Below are 6,202 nucleotides of genomic sequence, written 5' to 3' on the forward strand. Positions count from 1 at the left end.
AAGTGAATTTTACAGAAAATTTGCATTTCAATGAGGCTGAATTTCTTTTTCAGACTTCTTCAGAGACGGGCTTCTTCTGCATCTGACTGCAGCTGTGTGTCCATAAAGAGTGATGATTCAAAGGAGATTGGTATTGGTTTTAAAGAAAGACAAAGACATGGTTCTCCTCCTGCAGAGAGGTAATGTGTGTCTAAATGTTGTTCCTGACTCAGTGTTTCTGAATAAATTCTCCATCATGTTTAACATCAGCTCAAAGAATTTGTTTTCATTAGAATAATTTGAGGTTTAGATGAGAAGTTAAGATATAGTTTGTACCAAGCTTGTTTGTCATCTAAATTTGAATTATCAGGAGCAGCATTTTGAGCTTTCTGATCACTAAATTAAACTGGTGCCAGTGTTCCAATGTTCCATTTTACCTGGTTGTTCTGTTAACTGGTGATTTTTATTTTTTTCAGCATCTAGTCGCAGATTCGTAAGATTTAAAAAAATTTAGAAGCAAAACTTGGCATTTCTAGAGATATGATTAGTCTGGAGTTTTGTTAACATTACATTTAGAGAATTGAAACCATCACTAAGACATTTTTTTAACAAAAATCTCAAGTTGCCAAAAACAAGATTCAATCTGTTGGCCACACTAGCTTCAGGTCAGGCTTTTGACTGCTCAGCAAGGTGAGCCACAAGCACAACCTCACGATGACAAGTAAAAAAGTATTTAGTGTCATTTTCTGCAGATGATAAGGGAATGAATTCAAACAGATTAGTCATGGAGTCTCTGTTCAAGAGACAATAAAGAGGTCTCTGTTAAGAGAGTTAAACAACTCCACTTACACAAAGCTGCAAATTAATAGTAAAGAAAAAGACTGAGAAAATTATGTGTGCTATTTGAAGAGCTGTGGGTAGAGACACAGAATAGAGCATGACTGACAGAGTGAATGACACACACCAAACCATTACCAAAGGCAGGGCTGGCGTTACTCTGGAAGCACTGTTGAGTCTATCAGGTCAAATGTGCAGACTACTCTGCACCAAAATACCAACAGTGACAAATAATTTCCATCAGGTTCACTGCACTCTCACTGCAGCTCCATTTCAAGAGACTGACCAGCTGCAGATACCCTAAACACTGCACATGGGTTTATATGATGACACAGCCAACAGAGTGGCAGAGATCACCAATCAACAATTAGATGGGCCGGTTCTTTCCTGAAATAAAAAGCACTGATGAAAAGAGAAATGTTCCCACCATGGTTACTTAGGATGGCAGTGGCACAGTGGGTAGGTGCTCATCTTGCAACTGGAGGGTTATTGGTTCGAGTCCCCGTCTGAGGACATGCTGTCGTTGTGTCCCTGGGCAAGACACTTAACCTAAGTGTGAATGTGGTGGTTGGAGGGGCCATAGGTGCAAATTGTCACATTCTGTCTACATTAGTAGCTTACCACCACCGAGTGTGAATGAATAGTGCATGGAATTGTAAAGTGTCTTTGAGTACCTTGAAACGCGCTGTATAAGTCTAAGGCATTACTATTACTTGATATTTTGCCATGTTTCCATTCTCAGACTGATCATCACAACAACTTCCATCACTTTAAATCCTGTAAATTCTGTCTATGAATTTTAAATCAAATAAGTTACTCTTTAGGATCCACATGAGCTGAACAAATCCAGCAGCTGAACTGAACTGAGGAAAGAGAAGCATATTTGCTTATTTTATGCAAACTAATGTCACAAGTCATTGTGACAAGTATTTGAGTATTTATCTGAGTGACTTGGTGGCATATTGAGGACAGCGCCTACATGGGAACTATATTACTGAGGTACACAGGTACACAGGTTTGAGTCTAATCCAGTGTTTTTCAACCTTTTTTGAGCCAAGGTACATTTTTTCATTGAAAAAATCACGAGGCACACCACCAGCCAAAAATGTTAAAAAATGATACTCTGTAGCCTATATTAACAATATAGTCATTCTTATCAAAGTGTCTTGAATAGGAATCAAACACAAAAAAGAACTTTATCATATAATATATATCTTCTTTCAAATAAAAAGTGCACTTAACATGTCCACTTCAAAAACACAGCTTGAACATAACAAATGCCACAACAATGTGGTCTGATAGTAGAAAACTTCAGTGTTTTGCAAACTGTCCAAAAGCATTCTGTTAGCAGGAATAACACAACACAACAATACACGAGATAGAGGCAAGCTCACAGCTAATGCCAGTTTATCATCATCATGCATAAGTCCCCGTACAATGTTTTAATGGATGAAGGTTTTCATTGTTAAGTATAAAATATGTATGCTGTGTGTGCGTTTCAGATGCTCTCATGTTGCAGAACTACTGCTGCAAACTGTCGGTCTGAGCATTCAACCGATGCTTTGTGTGCCTCCAGTTTCTTGCTGTCGGGTTTTAAAAACGATTGTGGTGAAGGAGTCGCTCTCATACCTCCACTAGTGACGATACTCCCTGGCCAATCAGTGGCATGCTGTACTCCGCGTCATATTTTTGTATCGCCTCGGATCGCTTAGAACCTTGGATGAGTGAGTACGGAAAAAGGCCCGGCAAAGGTCACCTGAATGGAGATGCTGTCAAATCGCGGCGAGGCGAGTCGACCCGCGGTGAGTCGTTCCTTATGGAAGCGCGGCTTAATTCTCTTGTCTCTGTGTAAATGCAATTCGTTACCTGCTGCTATCTAGTCTAGTGATATGGAAAAGTATTACATGATTATGCTCCAGTCACTACTACAGCACAGACACTCCTGGCATATTAGGTGAAACTGGATAATTTCCCACGGCACACCTGACGATCTCCCACGCGGCACACTGGTTGAAAAACACTGGTCTAATCAGCCAGTTCCAATAAACATGTTTATTTTTTAACCAAAACATTGCTCTGTAATGTTTCTTATAGATTATATTGACACAGATGTGCATTTAGTATGAACTGGTGATTTGTGACTTTCTTGTTTTCTCAGTGAAATCGGTGGTAGATACTGCAGACACTGATCAGTTCTAAGTGCTCTAAACTTACTATGACACATGTGATTCATGGTGAAAAAAACAGCATTTACTTACAGCCTACTGGATACCACTTTGTGTTGGTCTTTCACGTTAAATTCCAGTGAAATATGTTTGTGGTTGCAATGTGACAAAATATGGAAAAGTTCAAGGGGTATGAATACTTTTGCAAGCCACTGTATCTGGTCTGAATCCTGATCTTGATCCACTTTGGATTCCTCCTGCTGTGTAGGTGGACTCAGACATAGTTTGCTGATGTGTTATGGAGGCTATGATCCCATTGGGCAAATTGGTGATTTAGGTGATTTTCAGTGAAAATATGTGGAGATTCATACTCTGAATTTCAGACAGCAGAACTTTAAAATGTTGATTTCAGTCACTTTAAATCCATTTAGTTCAGTTTGAAGTCTTCATCATTTCAGCCTCATCTTCACTCAAACATTCCCATCATCTCCAGGATCAGACATTTTTCCATCAGTGAGCTTTTCCAACACGATCAATGATTGATCATTGATCAGTGATCAGTGTGTTCTGTGTCAGCAGCTTCATCCAGATCAGTGTGATGTAACAGTGATGCTGCAGTAACTACAGTAAATGTTTCAGAGGAACTGACTGACAGTCTGACAGCTGCAGCTGCCTCATTATAAATGCGTGACATCATCGCTGTCTCCGTCCTTACAGCTTCATGTTACAAAATAACAAACTAACGTCTAACTGGGATTTCAGAGCTCATAGAAACATAAACGTCTGCAGATGAATTCTCTCCTCTGACGCTCTGACAGCCACTTTATGAAGGAGGAAATGAATGGGAGTGTCAGACAGGTGGTTCAGGTGCAGCAGGAGGGGCGGAGTCAGAGAGATAAAACCTGCCAGGTTAGGGTCACAGAGTCTGTTACCATGGTAACTGACTCAGAGTTGGAGTTAGCTCTTTCTGGAACTGAAAACCTGAGTTTCCTCATTTTAGGGTTCCAAACCACTTCCTGGAAAAGGGCCCCGTATAATGTTCTGGAGAACACCAACATTTAATACTGAGTTTATAAAGCCTGACACAGGGAGGGCTCCTCAGTATTTAATCTGAGTCCTCTATTTTAGAGGAGAAATGTTTTGAGTTTTCAATATTTTTTTTGTGAATTTGATCCCTCATATTTTTGATTACTGTTGATTTTCTTTTTGTATTTTCTTCTGTCTTTCATTTAAGTAAAGTACGAAGTGAATTTTACAGAAAATTTGCATTTCAATGAGGCTGAATTTCTTTTTCAGACTTCCTCAGAGATGGGCTTCTTCTGCATCTGACCCCAGCTGTGTGTCCATAAAGAGTGATGATTCAAAGGAGATTGGTATTGGTTTTAAAGAAAGACAAAGACATCTTCTTCGTACAGAGAGGTAACATTCTTATTTTTAAGACAGATTACTGAACCAGGCCACCAAGCAAAAGGATAAAACCAGTTCAATAAAAGCAGATAAAACAATGTCAGCAGGTCAATATTAAAAGACAGTTTTCTGAGGCAATACAGATCCTGGTTCCCTTTTTTATTAGTAAATTATGAAGTGAATTTTACAGAAAATTTGCATTTCAATGAGGCTGAATTTCTTTTTCAGACTTCTTCAGAGACGGGCTTCTTCTGCATCTGACTGCAGCTGTGTGTCCATAAAGAGTGATGATTCAAAGGAGATTGGTATTGGTTTTAAAGAAAGACAAAGACATGGTTCTCCTCCTGCAGAGAGGTAATGTGTGTCTAAATGTTGTTCCTGACTCAGTGTTTCTGAATAAATTCTCCATCATGTTTAACATCAGCTCAAAGAATTTGTTTTCATTAGAATAATTTGAGGTTTAGATGAGAAGTTAAGATATAGTTTGTACCAAGCTTGTTTGTCATCTAAATTTGAATTATCAGGAGCAGCATTTTGAGCTTTCTGATCACTAAATTAAACTGGTGCCAGTGTTCCAATGTTCCATTTTACCTGGTTGTTCTGTTAACTGGTGATTTTTATTTTTTTCAGCATCTAGTCGCAGATTCGTAAGATTTAAAAAAATTTAGAAGCAAAACTTGGCATTTCTAGAGATATGATTAGTCTGGAGTTTTGTTAACATTACATTTAGAGAATTGAAACCATCACTAAGACATTTTTTTAACAAAAATCTCAAGTTGCCAAAAACAGGATTCAATCTGTTGGCCACACTAGCTTCAGGTCAGGCTTTTGACTGCTCAGCAAGGTGAGCCACAAGCACAACCTCACGATGACAAGTAAAAAAGTATTTAGTGTCATTTTCTGCAGATGATAAGGGAATGAATTCAAACAGATTAGTGATGGAGTCTCTGTTCAAGAGACAATAAAGAGGTCTCTGTTAAGAGAGTTAAACAACTCCACTTACACAAAGCTGCAAATTAATAGTAAAGAAAAAGACTGAGAAAATTATGTGTGCTATTTGAAGAGCTGTGGGTAGAGACACAGAACAGAGCATGACTGACAGAGTGAATGACACACACCAAACCATTACCAAAGGCAGGGCTGGCGTTACTCTGGAAGCACTGTTGAGTCTATCAGGTCAAATGTGCAGACTACTCTGCACCAAAATACCAACAGTGACAAATAATTTCCATCAGGTTCACTGCACTCTCACTGCAGCTCCATTTCAAGAGACTGACCAGCTGCAGATACCCTAAACACTGCACATGGGTTTATATGATGACACAGCCAACAGAGTGGCAGAGATCACCAATCAACAATTAGATGGGCCGGTTCTTTCCTGAAATAAAAAGCACTGATGAAAAGAGAAATGTTCCCACCATGGTTACTTAGGATGGCAGTGGCACAGTGGGTAGGTGCTCATCTTGCAACTGGAGGGTTATTGGTTCGAGTCCCCGTCTGAGGACATGCTGTCCTTGTGTCCCTGGGCAAGACACTTAACCTAAGTGTGAATGTGGTGGTTGGAGGGGCCATAGGTGCAAATTGTCACACATCACAACAACTTCCACCACTGTAAATTCTGTCTATGAATTTTAAATCAAACAAGTTACTCTTTAGGATCCACATGAGCTGAACAAATCCAGCAGCTGAACTGAACTGAGGAAAGAGAAGCATATTTGCTTATTTTATGCAAACTAATGTCACAAGTCATTGTGACAAGTATTTGAGTATTTATCTGAGTGACTTGGTGGCATATTGAGGACAGCGCCTACCTG

Source organism: Archocentrus centrarchus, chromosome 2 (assembly GCF_007364275.1).
Source record: "Archocentrus centrarchus isolate MPI-CPG fArcCen1 chromosome 2, fArcCen1, whole genome shotgun sequence".
NCBI lineage: Eukaryota > Metazoa > Chordata > Actinopteri > Cichliformes > Cichlidae > Archocentrus > Archocentrus centrarchus.